We start from the raw sequence: 15,714 nt of genomic DNA on the forward strand, positions 1-15,714 counted from the left end.
ACACCCATCTGTTGGAGGTCAGCAATTTGGCGATCTTGATCCTCGACGTGGCCAACATAAGTCTCTATTTCAGCAAATTTCTGCAAGGAAAACAAGGCATAACGTCAGAAACAAGTGATCCTCAAAACTGTCAGGATAACAAACAGCGCCAGTGATCCTAACCTTGTTGAAGTAGTCCAGAAACAGTTGGCGGAGCAGGGGCAGGCCTTGTAAATCCTCAGAGGCCTTTCTCTTCTTTCCTTTACCCCTAATAGGTGCTTTAGGGGCTGAAGCAGTTGGGCTAGCAGCAGGAGTCTTCTTCCTTGCAGATTTGACATTAGCAAGATCATCAATGCCAAACTTTGAGGCAGACTTAGAAGATTTTCCAGCACCTACACAACCAAAATAAGATAAGTTTTCTAATTAAACTTGAAAATCCTACATAGAATTACTTTCTAAATGAGGATACTTACTTGACATTGTGACAGAGGCAGAGGATACTTCTTGGGAATCCTGGGTAGCAACCTGGAAAGTTCTTGTCTCCGGATCAAGCTTCTTGAAGGCCAAAAGTCTCTTTTTGCAGCAGGTGTCAACTTCAGACGAGAGATGGAGATAGCTGCACAATAAACAAGAAAATATCAGTGATCCTCATCCTAAGGAACAGGTCTTATGATGATCCTTCCAGGATCCTCTATCCTACCATGAGTAGCCCACTCTTTGGGCAGATCCTTCCCATCAGGGATGGTATCTCTCCTAACAAAAAAGAACCGTCGCTTCCAGTTCGTGTCGTTCTTGGTAACTTTGAAGACAGGGTGATCCTCCCCAGCTTTTCGCTTAAACAAATAGCGATGGGATCTGAAAGTGGTAAGGTCATACATCTCAGCCAGCTCCGCCATACCAAGGTCTATCCCCTCTTGTTCAATGATCCTCTCAAGGGTGTATAACACCCTCCAGATCATGGGCATAGCCTGGATATAGCAGATGCCAGTAAGAGAGAATAAGGATTGAGTGAACTGCGGGAAAGGATACGAATATCCTATCAAGAACGGAGTAACTGGGAAAGCTACCCAAGTATCAGAAATAAAATCACTCAAAGCAGTGGGGGTAAAAGATGCCTGGAAAGCTACCCAAGTAACAGAAATAGCCTGGATATAGCAGATGCCAGTAGGACTGGATTTTTATGACTTATGATCCTTACATGTGATCCTTACATATGATCCTAACCAGTGATCCTTGTTTCTTTGGCAGATAGTGATCCTCAGAAGAGTTCCAGGATCAGGATCACGGAGCATCCTAGGGATCCTCATACTAACGATTGTTCTCTTTGAATTTAATGTTGTTTTGCAGGAATTTCGAGTAGGATCCGCTCTTAGCAACATAAGCAAGGAACTCGTCACAACAACTTTGGCATATGCATAATCAAAGATGGACGTTGTGGACGATATGGAAACTCAGCACAATTTAAGGGCGATAATTTAGGCTAGAATTACTTCTATTCTTGAAGGGGTAACGAGCTAATAGTTAGGTTATTTACCTAAAATACGACCATACACACTTGTATAAATAGCACTCTTCCACATTCGGGAGACACGACACATTTCTCACACGCTTTGACACACGATACTATAGTGATCCTTGTACTTAGCTCGTTACCATCCGAAGTTGTAAAAATATTGTTTGTTATATTGAAGCTTGGTGATCGGTAGTTGCCATCACCCGAGGTTTTTTATGCCGGAGATCATTCATTGATCAAGGGCTTTTTCCTCGTATAAATCCTTGTGTCACTTGCATATTTTACATTAAAGTGATCCTTTACTTTATTCATCAAACCAAGCATCATTCCCCGTTTACATAAAGTTTGGTTGCATTATCCTTGTGTGATTTTTGACCAAAACATGCGGTACATCCTTCTCAGCAGCTAAAAGGTATGCAAAGGAAGCTAAAATGGATAACGGAGAAAGACTTATACGAACATCAAGTGTCTCGGAAGGAAAAGTGATAACCTTTGATGAGGATGATCGAGTTGACATCCAGGATCCTCATCATGATAGTTTAGTTATTACTCTTTTTATTTCTAACCATTTTGTCCGCAGGATCCTTATTGATGGAGGGAGCTCAGTAAACATTATCCAGCTTGATGTTTTGAAGAAAATGGGTATCCCTGAATCAGATATCACACCAAGATCCTCCGTGCTTGTAGGATTTAGTGGCGAAACTAAGAAAACCCTGGGGGACATCAAACTCCCAATTTACGTGGAAGGATTATATAATTATCAGAAATTTTGTGTTATTGACTGTTTGTCTTGTTGTAATGTTATCCTTGGTAGGCCCTGGATACACGATATGAAGGCAGTCCCATCCACCTACCATCAGTGTGTGAAGCTCCCTAGCCCATGGGGGATAATCAAGATCGATAGTGATCAACAGGAGGCTAAGGATTGTTACACCTCATCAATGAAACCAGCCTCGAAACCAAGGGAGCAATAGCAATTAAAGTATCCTCCAAGGGGTGTCTTGGAGGCAAGAGAGCAGGATGTGGACGAAATCCTCTTGGATCCTGATGATCCTGAATCCAAAATCTACATCGGATCAGGGATCCTTGATAAAATGAAAGAAGACATAGTATCCTTCCTCAAAAGAAGAAAATCTACCTTTGCATGGAAACATGAGGATATGACAGGTATATCTAAGGATATTATCACTCATAAACTTGGCATTGATAGGTCAATTAAACCGATCCATCCAAAAAGGAGGAAGTTTGCACCGGAAAGAAATGCCATTATCCAGGAAGAAGTAGAAAGATTACTTCGAGCAGGTATGATCATAGAGGTAAAATATCCAAAATGGCTAGCCAATGTGGTTGTTGTTCAAAAGAAAAATGGAAAGTGGAGGGTATGTGTCGATTTCACTAATTTGAATAAGGCATGTCCCAAGGATCCTTTCCCATTACCCCACATTGACTCCATGGTGGATGCAACGGCGGGTCATGAACTGTTAACCTTTATGGATGCATCATCTGGATTCCAACAAATTCAGATGGAACCATCTGACCAAGAGGATACAGCCTTTATGACCCCAACCGGTTTATATTGTTATATTGCTATGCCTTTTGGATTAAGAAATGCAGGTGCAACATATCAAAGGCTGGTGAATATGATGTTCAAAGATCAAATTGGACAAACTATGGAAGTATACATAGACGATATGGTGGTGAAATCCAAAAAAGCTGAGGATCACCTAAGGGACTTGGAGGAAGCATTTGATATCCTTGATAACTATAATATGAAGCTTAATCCTTCGAAATGTCACTTTGGTGTTAAAGCAGGAAAATTCTTAGGATATATGGTAACCCAGAGGGGCATTGAAGCAAGCCCGGAACAAATCAAAGCATTGGTAAATATCAAATCCCCTGCCAACGCTAAGGATGTGCAAAGGCTAACAGGCAGGATAGCAGCTCTAAACAGATTCATATCCAAATCCTCAGAAAAGTGTAAAGAATTCTATGATATCCTAAGAAAGAATAAGAAATTCGAATGGACTGAAAAGCATGAGAATGCTTTACAAGCCCTAAAAGAATACATGTCCTCAGCCCCAGCATTGATTAAACCAGAAAAAGGAGATGTGTTATCCTTATACCTTGCGGTATCCTCAAAAGCAGTAAGTGCAGTCCTTGTTAAGGATCATGAAGGTACACAATATCCTGTCTATTATGTAAGTAAGAGTTTACTTGACGCTGAATCCAGGTATTCACACCTTGAAAAACTTATTCTTGCACTGATTATGGCATCTACTAAACTAAGACATTATTTTGAAACACATGTTATTGTTGTTAGAACTAATTTCCCAATTAAGAATGTCCTCAGGAAACCAGAGATGTCCGGAAGAATGGCTAAGTGGGTAGTAAAGCTTAGTGCCCATGATATAAGATATGAGCCCAGAACAGCCATAAAATCCCATGCATTAGCAGACTTTGTGGATGATTTCAGTAGTGATTTACAAAAGGAAGCCGAATTGGAAGTGCAGCAGCTGGATGAAACTAAGGATCCTTGGATACTACATACTGACGGATCCTCAAATATCAAAGGCACGGGGCTTGGTATACTACTAAAATCGCCACAGGGGGACATAATACCCCATTCCATAGCTTGTGAGTTCCAAGCCACTAATAATGAGGCTGAATATGAAGCCTTAATCGCTGGTTTACAAATCGCTAAACATATGAGGATCAGGTATCTTGAGGTATACGTGGATTCATTGTTAATAACCAATCACTTCAATGGATCCTATGCTGTTAAAGGTGAAAAACTAACCAAATATTTAGAGATAGTCAAAGAATTGGCACTCTCCTTTGTTTCTTTCAGTTTGACACAGGTACCAAGGGAGGAAAATACAGAAGCTGATGCATTGGCCAATCTAGGATCATCTTTGAAGATCTCAGAGGATATAAGTATCCCCATCATCCATATCCTGGCTCCTGCTATTGAAAAACAGGTGGCCATGGAAATAGAAGAGGATACTGCAATAATCCCTAGTCAGGATACTCAATCTTATTCAGGATCATGGATCTCACCAATCATGAGATACTTACAACACGGGGAGATTCCTATGGGAGAAAATCCTAGGGCTTTCAGAATTAAGGTATCTCAATTCACAATCTTGAATAATGTGCTATATAAGCGATCTCTTGCAGGACCATATTTAAGATGTATCGAGGATCCTGAAGTTCAAGAAGTGTTAAAAGACTTCCATGAAGGAGATTGTGGAAACCATACTGGGGGCAGGGCATTGTTCTCAAGGATCTTAAGGACTTGATATTACTGGCCAACTATGAAAAGGGATGCTGTGGAGTATGCTAAGAAGTGTGATCCTTGTCAAAGACACAGCAATATCCTTCATCAGCCGGCTGAATTTCTACATCCTATTCCATCCTCTTGGCCATTTATGAGATGGGGGATGGATATAGTTGGCAAGCTCCCTAAGGCACCTGGTGGAAAAGTATTCATGCTTGCCATGACTGACTACTTCTCCAAATGGATAGAGGCTGAAGCTTTTGCCCAAGTCAGAGAAAAGGAAGTTATATCCTTTATTAAGAGAAACATTATAACTAGATTTGGCATTCCTTCTGAAATTGTATGTGATAATGGTTCCCAATTTATTGGGAGCAGGACTACTAACTTTTGTGACAGTTGGGGGATTAAGATGATAACATCAACACCAGTCCACCCACAAGCCATTGCCCAAGCAGAATCATCCAACAAGATCATCATCAACAATCTGAAGAAGAAACTTGGATCCAAGAAGGGGAAATGGGCTGAGGAGTTGCCTTATGTGCTCTGGGCTGATAGGACAACCCCCAAGAATGCTACTGGTCAAACACCCTTCTCTTTGGTGTTTGGGGCAGAAGCAGTGATCCCAACAGAAATGGTGGTTCCAACTGCTAGAACAAGTACCCGTGATCCTGAGGAGAATGATGCAAACCTGGCTCAAGACTTGGATACTATTGAAGAAATTAGGGATCTGGCTAGGATAAGGATGGCTAGCTACCAACAAAGAATGGCTGGTGCTTACAACAAAAATGTAAGGATAAGGAAATTCCAAGTTGGGGATATGGTATTGAGAAAAGCATTCCAAAATACCATCAATCCTGCTGATGGGAAATTGGCACCAAAGTGGGAAGGCCCTTACTTGATTGAAGCCGAAGCAGGAAAGGGGGCATATAGATTGCTAACCATGGAAGGAAATTTGTTACCAAGAGCCTGGAATGCTGTCCACTTGAAAAAATATTTCATGTAAGCAGGATCCTTCTGGTATGAGTGATTCGTACATTGGACGTATCCTTCAAGGATCCCTGAAGCATCAATGATCCTTACTCTGTTAATGCCCTAAGCTCGAACTCTTATTTACATATCTTCTTATTTAAGGATAAGGATCATGTATCCTTCATCCTTCTCTCACGAGATTTTGAGTTCTGATAAGTCCAGGTATCCTTAGCATAATGTCAACAATCTTCAGAAGCAACTCAGATCCTTGGGCTTGTCCCCAGTTATCCTTGGGCTTGTCCCCAGTTTTCGCCTGTAGCGCACGATGATCCTGGTATAGTTCACGTCTTTGGGACCAGTACTCGCTTTAGGGGCTGATAACCTCATCGTACTAGCTATACCTAGGATCCTACGTATAATGGTAGACGTACCATACATCCGTTCCTAAGGTTTCTAACGTTTTCACGTTAGCTAAGGTTTTGGCATTTTCATGTCACTAAGTTTGGATAGTCGCCAGTAAGGGCCATACTCCAGTTTACATACGATCCTTGGGCTTGTCCCCAGCTATCCTTCGGGCTTGTCCCCAGTGATCCTTTGGGCTTGTCCCCAGTTATCCTTTGGGCATGTCCCCAGTTACTAACTCATCTTTTATATTGGCTTAGTCCCAAGTTATATCCTATTTTTCAGGTTTTCGAAGTTAAACAATTAAGGATCCTTAATCCTTATTATCCATTAAAGTTTTCCTTACGGTTATCCTGATTAAAGGTTAGGATCCTAACTTGGGTCCTCAGGTATGGTCCTTAACTATTTTTGATTTCATTCATTATTCATTTGAATAACCCTTAGATCTTGACAACTGAACCCATGATCCTTAAAATTAACTACTTTATGGAAGTTTTCGACTATAGGATATTTGATCCTGGATCATATCCTAAATTTCTTAAGCATAATGTACTTAACTTTTCTTACTCAGACAAGCATAAATCAAAAACAATTGAAAGAATAAAAGATATACAAGGATAACATCAGAGGATAAGTCAAAAGTTAAAAGTTTTATTTACTAAATATTTAACCCTTTCAAAGTTGCCAAAATTGCCAACCCACGTTTCTACCAGCAAGACGTGGCCCGTCCACATGGGTTGGCAAAGGGTGTCCAGTGTTTATGCGGTCATAGCATGCAGGTAAATAAAAAGCGGCAGGATCACAATGGCTTCATCCCCCAAACAGAGGATCCCTCCACCACTTGCAATCCTACCTATTGTCTGAAGGATCCTGGATCCTTAATCCTAATACTATTGTTCAAAGTTACAGACCGTAATTGTTTGAAAAACATCAACAACCACAAAAAAAATTGGGCTCCGGCTATGTCTAGAAGTTTCCTTCATCGCCCAATCCTGCAGCTCAAGCCTTCGCTGCACCATCACCACCAGCTCCACTTGCCTCTGCACCCTGATCCTTGCCAATATCACCACCCTCAAGCATCGGGACCTCCTCAGCCTCTTCATCATCCTCCAACTCTGCTAGCCTCGCCTTCCAGCCCTCAACGTCCCATGTGCTCTTGTCGAAGGCAGGATCCTGAGCCTCCGCAGCCATCTGCAACTGGATCTTATACATGGTTATTGCAGCAGAGACCTTGGCTTCCTGGGTGATATCATGCTTCTCATAATCAAAGTTGATCAGCATTTTGGCAGCATCATCCTTGGTAGCCCGGAGCTCCTTCTCAAGATCAGCAATCTTGAGATCCTTCAGCACACCCATTTGTTGGAGGTCCGTGATTTGGCGGTCTTGATCCTCAACGTGGCCAACATAAGTCTCTATTTCAGCAAATTTCTGCAAGGAAGACAAGGCATAACATCAGAAACAAGTGATCCTCAAAACTGTCAGGATACACAAACAGGGGCAGTGATCCTTACCTCGTTGAAGTAATCCAGAAACTGTTGACGGAGCAGGGGCAGACCTTGGAGATCCTCGGCTTCAGAGGCCTTTCTCTTCTTTCCTTTTCCCCTAATAGGTGCTTTAGGGGCCGACGCACTTGGGCTAGCAGGAGTCTTCTTCCTTGAGGATTTGACATTAGTAAGATCAGCAATACCGAACTTGGAAGCGGACTTAGAGGATTTTCCAGCACCTACACAACCAAAATAAGATAAGTATTCTAATTAAACTTGAAAATCCTACATAGAATTACTTTCTAAATGAGGATACTTACTAGACATTGTGACAGAGGCAGAGGATACTTCTTGGGAATCCTGGGTAGCAACCTGGAAAGTTCTTGTCTCCGGATCAAGCTTCTTGAAGGCCAAAAGTCTCTCTTTTGCAGCAGGTGTCAACTTCAGACGAGAGATGGAGATAGCTGCACAATAAACAAGAAAATATCAGTGATCCTCATCCTAAGGAACAGGTCTTATGATGATCCTTTCAGGATCCTCTATCCTACCATGAGTAGCCCACTCTTTGGGCAGATCCTTCCCATCAGGGATGGTATCTCTCCTAACAAAAAAGAACCGTCGCTTCCAGTTCGTGTCGTTCTTGGTAACTTTGAAGACATGGTGATCCTCCCCAGCTTTTCGCTTAAACAAATAGCGATGGGATCCGAAAGTAGTAAGATCATACATCTCAGCCAGCTCCACCATACCAAGGTCTATCCCCTCTTGTTCAATGATCCTCTCAAGGGTGTATAACACCCTCCAGATCATGGGCATAGCCTGGATATAGCAGATGCCGGTAAGAGAGAAAAAGGATTGAGTGAACTGTGGGAAAGGATACGAATATCCTATCAAGAACGGAGTAACCGGGAAAGCTACCCAAGTATCAGAAATAAAATCACTCAAAGCAGTGGGGGTAAAAGACTTGAAGAGAGTGTTCGCCGGAAAGCATTGACGGATTCTGTCGATCTGAGGATCGGTAAAACAGCACCTCTCGGTGGGAGAATCTTTGATGATCCCTTGACCCTTCAAGGGGCTGTTCTTCTTAGGATCCTTATGCGGGGAGTTCCGGAGCAACATCTTTATAGAAGAATGGAAAGAAGAAGAAAAATAGAGCAAAAGAGAAGAAGATTAATACCTGGTTGATCTTCCGAATACGGTTATAAAGGGAGTCGCTTTGAATTTAAATGCATTCGATCCTATCCCTATTTCTATTTATAATGATGATTCGTGCAGGGTTGTCACTTCCGTGACGTCAGATCGCAACGGATAGTTCCATTGTAACGGCTATATATCCGTTAAGTCAGTTAGAGATAAGACCGGCAAAATGTAACTCGTATATATTAGATAAATACTCCTTATATTTTGGGGGCAATTGTTAGGGCTGGATTTTTATGACTTGTGATCCTTACATGTGATCCTAATCAGTGATCCTTATTTCTTTGACAGATAGTGATCCTCAGAAGAGTTCCAGGGACAGGATCACGGACCATCCTAGGGATCCTCATACTAACGATTGTTCTCTTTGGGTTTAATGTTATCTTGCAGGAATTTCGAGTAGGATCCGCTCTTAGCAACGTAAACAAGGAACCTATCACGCTACTTTGGCATATGCATAATCAAAGATGGACGTTATGGACAATATGGAAACTCAGCACAATTTATGGGCGATAATTTAGGCTAAATTTACTTCTATTCTTGAAGGGGTAACGAGCTAATAGTTAGGTTATTTACCTAAAATACGACCACACACACTTGTATAAGTAGTACTCTTCCATATTCGGAAGACACGACACATTTCTCACACGCTTTGACACACGATACTATAGTGATCCTTGTACTTAGCTCGTTACCATCCGAAGTTGTAAAGATATTGTTTGTTATATTGAAGCTTGGTGATCGGTAGTTGCCATCACCCGAGGTTTTTTATGCCGGAGATCATTCATTGATCAAGGGCTTTTTCCTCGTATAAATCCTCGTGTCACTTGCATATTTTACATTAAAGTGATCCTTTACTTTATTCATCAAACCAAGCATCATTCCCCGTTTACATAAAGTTTGGTTGCATTATCCTTGTGTGATTTTTGACCAAAACAATTTGGTTAAACTTTTCTCACTCAGACAAATATATATCAAAACAATTGGAAATTAAAAGGATAACAACACAAGATAAGCCAAAAAGATTAGAGTTATTTTATTAACAAAGGTTTAAAACCCTTCAAAGTTCTCAAAATTGCCAACCCACAATTCTACCAGCAAAACGTGGCCCGTCCACATGGGTTGGCAAAGGGTGTCCATTGTTTGTGCGGTCATAGCATGCAGGAAATTAAAAGACGGCAGGATCACAATGGCTTCATCCCCCAAACAGAGGATCCCTCCACCATATGTAATCTTACCTATTGTTCACAGGATCCTAGATCCTCAACCCTAAACGTATTATTCAAATACAAACCATAATTGTTTTAAAACATCACAACCATCAAACAAAAAAAATTGGGCTCCGGCTATGTCTAGAAGTTTCCTTCATCGCCCAATCCTGCAGCTCAATCCTTCGCTGCACCATCACCACCGGCTCCACTTGCCTCTCCACCTTGATCCTTGCCAGCATCACCACCCTCAAGCATCGGGATTTCCTCAGCCTCTTTATCATCATCAAGCTCTGCCAGCCTCGCCTTCCAGCCCTCTACGTCCCATGTGCTCCTGTCGAAGGTAGGATCCTGAGCCTCCGTAGCCATTTGTAGCTGGATCTTGTACATGGCTATCGCAGCAGAGACCTTGGCATCCTGGGTGATCTCATGCTTCTCATAGTCAAAGTTGATCAGCATCTTGGCAGCATCATCCTTGGTGGCCCGGAGCTCCTTCTCAAGATCAGCTATCTTGAGATCCTTCAACACAGCAACTTGTTGGAGGTCAGCAATCTGGCGGTCCTGATCCTCGACGTGGCCAACATACGTCTCTATCTCAGCAAATTTCTGCAAGGAAAACAAGGCATAACATCAGAAACAAGTGATCCTCAAAACTATCAGGATACACAAACAGGGGCAGTGATCCTTACCTCGTTGAAGTAGTCCAGAAATTGTTGGCGGAGCAGGGGCAGACCTTGTAAATCCTCAGAGGCCTTTCTCTTCTTTCCTTTACCCCTGATAGGTGCTTTAGGGGCTGAAGCAGTTGGGCTAGCAGCAGGAGTCCTCTTCCTTGAGGATTTGACATTTGTAAGATCATCGATGCCAAACTTTGAAGCAGACTTAGAGGATTTTCCAGCACCTACACAACCAAAATAAGATAAGTATTCTAATTAAACTTGAAAATCCTACATAGAATGACTTTTTAAATGAGGATACTTACTTGACATTGTGACAGAGGCAAAGGATACTTCTTGAGAATCCTGGGTGGCAACCTGGAAAGTTCTTATCTCCGGATCAAGCTTCTTAAAGGCCAAGAGTCTCTCTTTTGCAGCAGGTGTCAACTTCAGATGTGAAACGGATATAGCTGCACAATAAACAAGAGAATATCAGTGATCCTTATACCCAGGAACAAGTTCTATGGTGATCCTTCCAGGATCCTCTATCCTACCATGGGTAGCCCACTCCTTGGGCAAATCCTTCCCATTAGGGATGGAATCTCTCCTAACAAAAAAGAATCGTCGCTTCCAGTTCAGGTCATTTTTGGTAACTTTGAAAACAGGGTGATCCTCTCCAGCTTTTCGCTTGAACAAGTACCGGTGGGATCCAAAAGTGGTAAGATCATACATCTCAGCCAACTCCGCCATGCCAAGGTCAATCCCCTCTTGTTCAATGATCCTCTCAAGGGTGTATAACACCCTCCAGATCATCGGCATAGCCTGGATATAGCAGATGCCGGTAAGGGAGAAAAAGGATTGAGTGAACTGAGGGAAAGGATACGAGTATCCTATCATAAAAGGAGTGACCGGGAAAGCTACCCAAGTCTCAGAGGTGAAATCACTCAAAGCGGTAGGGCTAAAAGACTTGAAAAGGGTGTTCGCCGGAAAGCAATGACGGATTTTGTCGATTTGAGGATCGGTAAAACAACACCTCTCGGTGGAGGAATCTTTGATGATCCCTTGACCCTTTAAGGGGCTGTTCTTCTTAGGATCCTTGCAGGGGGAGTTCCGGAGCAACATCTTTTACAGAACGACGGAAAGAAAAAGAGAAACAGAGCAAGCAAGAAGAAGATAAAGGGGAATACCTGTTCAATCCTCTGATCGCGGTTATAAAGGGAAGAGTTCCTGAATTTAAATGCAAACGATCCTATCCCTATCTCTATTTATAATCATGATTGTGCAGGGCTGTCATCTCCATGACGTCAGATCGCAACGGATAGTTCATTCTTAATGGCTATATATCCGTTGAGTTAGTTATAGATAAGATTCAGCAAAATATAACTCGTTTATATTACATAAATACTCCTTATATTTTGGGGGCAATTGTTAGGGCTGGATTTTTATGACCTATGATCCTTACTTGGTATCCTAACAAGTGATCCTTGTTTCTTTGGCAGATAGTGATCCTCAGAAGAGCTCCAGGATCAGGATCATGGATCATCCTAAGGATCCTCATACTAACGATTGTTCTCTTTGGATTTAAGGTTGTTTTGCAGGAATTACGAGTTGGACCTGGTCTTAGCAACGTAAACAAGGAATCTGTCACGCTAATTTCGCAAATGCATAATCAAAGATGGACGTTATGGAGAATATGGAAACTCAGCACAATTCAAGGGAAATTAATTAGGCTAAATTTACTTCTATTTCTAAAGGGGTAACGAGCTAGTAGTTAGGTGATTTGCCTAAAATAGAACCACACACACTTGTATAAATGGCACTCTTGAACATTCGGAAAACACAACACATTTCTCACATGCTCTAGCATACGATACTATAGTGATCCTTGTACCTAGCTCGTTACCATCCGAAGTTGTAAACATTGTTTGTTATATTGAAGTTTGGTGATCGGTAGTTTCCATCACCCGAGGTTTTTTATGCCGGAGATCATTCATTGATCAAGGGCTTTTTCCTCGTATAAATCCTTGTGTCACTTGTACAATTTTCATTATAGTGATCCTTATCTTTGTTCATCATACCAAGCATCATTCCCCGTTTACAAAGAGTTTGGTTGCATTATCCTTGTGTGATTTTTGACCAAAACAATAAGGATAACACATCTCCTTTTTCTGGTTTCATCAATGCTGGGGCTGAGGACATGTATTCTTTTAGGGCTTGTAAAGCATTCTCATGCTTTTCAGTCCATTCAAATTTCTTGTTCTTTCTTAGGATATCATAGAATTCTTTACACTTTTCTGAGGATTTGGATATGAATCTGTTTAGAGCTGCTATCCTGCCTGTTAGCCTTTGCACATCCTTAGCGTTGGCAGGGGATTTGATATTCACCAATGCTTTGATTTGTTCCGGGCTTGCTTCAATGCCCCTCTGGGTTACCATATATCCTAAGAATTTACCTGCCTTAACACCAAAGTGACATTTTGAAGGATTAAGCTTCATGTTATAATTATCAAGGATATCAAATGCTTCCTCCAAGTCCCTTAGGTGATCCTCAGCTTTTTTGGATTTCACCACCATATCGTCTATGTACACTTCCATAGTTTGTCCAATTTGATCTTTGAACATCATATTCACCAGCCTTTGATATGTTGCACCTGCATTTCTTAATCCAAAAGGCATAGCAATATAACAATATAAACCGGTTGGGGTCATAAAAGACGTATCCTCTTGGTCAGATGGTTCCATCTGAATTTGTTGGAATCCAGATGATGCATCCATAAAGGTTAACAGTTCATGACCCGCCGTTGCATCCACCATGGAGTCAATGTGGGGTAATGGGAAAGGATCCTTGGGACATGCCTTATTCAAATCAGTGAAATCAACACATACCCTCCACTTTCCATTTTTCTTTTGAACAACAACCACATTAGCCAGCCATTTTGGATACTTCACTTCTCTAATCATACCTGCTCGTAGTAATCTTTCTACCTCTTCCTGGATAATGGCATTTCTTTCTGGTGCAAACTTCCTCCTTTTTTGATGGATTGGTTTAACTGACCTGTCAATGCCAAGTTTATGAGTGATAATATCCTTAGCTATACCTGTCATATCCTCATGTTTCCATGCAAAGCTAGATTTTCTTCTTTTGAGGAAGGATTCTATGTCTTCTTTCATTTTATCAGGGATCCCTGATCCGATGTAGATTTTGGATTCAGGATCATCAGGATCCAAGAGGATTTCGTCCACATCCTGCTCTCTTGCCTCCAAGACATCCCTTGGAGGATACTTTAATTGCTATTGCTCCCTTGATTTCGAGGCTGGTTTCATTGATGAGGTGTAACAATCCTTAGCCTCCTGCTGATCACTGTCGATCTTGATTATTCCCCAAGGGCTAGGGAGCTTCACACATTGATGGTAGGTGGATGGGACTGCCTTCATATCGTGTATCCAGGGCCTGCCAAGGATAACATTACAACAAGACAAACAGTCAATAACACAAAATTTCTGATAATTATGTAATCCTTCCACGTAAATTGGGAATTTGATGTCCCCCAGGGTTTTCTTAGTTTCGCCACTAAATCCCACGAGCACGGAGGATCTTGGTGTGATGTCTGATTCAGGAATACCCATTTTCTTCAGAACATCAAGCTGGATAATGTTTACCGAACTTCCTCCGTCAATAAGGATCCTGCGGACAAAATGGTTAGAAATAAAAAGAGTAATAACTAAACTATCATGATGAGGATCCTGGATGTTAATTCTATCATCCTCATCAAAGGTTATGATTTTTCCTTCCGAGACACTTGATGTTCGAATAGGTCTTTCTCCGTTATCCATTTTAGCTTCCTTTGCATGCCTTTTAGCTGCTAAGAAGGATGTACCACAGATGTCTGATCCTCCAGAAATAAAGTTGATCACTTGTGCATCTGCCGGAGGAGCTGGAGCTCTTTCAGGGATCCTTTCAGGATCCTGAGTCCTTTGCTTTTTTCTTCCCAACAATTCTTTCAAATGCCCCTTGCTCAGCAGATATCCAATTTCCTTTTGTAATGCGATGCATTCCTCTGTCAAATGCCCAAAATCCTCATGGTATGCACACCACTTTGATTTATCTTTAGCTGCGACTGGTTTGTCATTTTTTCTGGGCCATCTGGCCTTTTCTCCTAGATTCTGCATTGCAAGGATCAGTTCATGGTTATCAACGGAAAAACAGTATTCAGAAATCGGAGGATAATCTTCATCATCCTCTTCTTGGTCAACAGCATGCACATTCTGGTTGTCAGTTCTGTTATAGGATTTGAATTTGTTGCTTTTGAAAGAGGATCCTTGCTTTTCTTGTTTTGAGGATCCTACTTGTCTCTCCTGGATCCTCTTATCATCCTCTAGCCGGATGAACCTGAGTGCCCGAGTTCTTACTTCGTCTAGGTTCCTGCATGGTGTCATAACAAGATCATCATAGAACAATGAATCCTTAAGCAATCCAATCTTGAAGGCCTCAACAGCTGTGGCCACATCCAAGTTAGGAATGTCCAAGGATTCTTTACTAAATTTGGTTATATAATCCCTTAATGATTCATTATGACCCTGAGTTATCCTATATAAATCGCTAGTCAATCGTTCAAATTTTCTACTACAAGAAAATTGATTATTAAATAAGTTAACTAAATTAGCAAATGAAGTAATAGAGTAAGGGGGAAGACTTAGCAGCCATTTAAGAGCTGATCCAGTAAGAGTGGATCCAAATCCCTTACACAGGCATGTTTCCTTTAACCTTTCTGGAATTGGATTGATCTCCATCCTCTCCCTGTATTGTGCTATGTGTTCCTCAGGATCCGTCGTACCATCATACAGCTTCATAGTTGGGATATGGAATCTTTTGGGTATCTCAGCATCACAAATTGGTGGTGCAAAACGCGATACCTTATGGCTTCCATCTGCAATCTCCGGGATAGGTTTGACTACCCCTGGAACACTTGATATCATATCCTTCAGTTTCTACAGTTCTCTGGCCATAGCATGGTTGATACCTGTATCCTGCATG

This window comes from Helianthus annuus, chromosome 10 (genome assembly GCF_002127325.2).
Source record: "Helianthus annuus cultivar XRQ/B chromosome 10, HanXRQr2.0-SUNRISE, whole genome shotgun sequence".
Taxonomy (NCBI): Eukaryota; Viridiplantae; Streptophyta; class Magnoliopsida; order Asterales; family Asteraceae; genus Helianthus; species Helianthus annuus.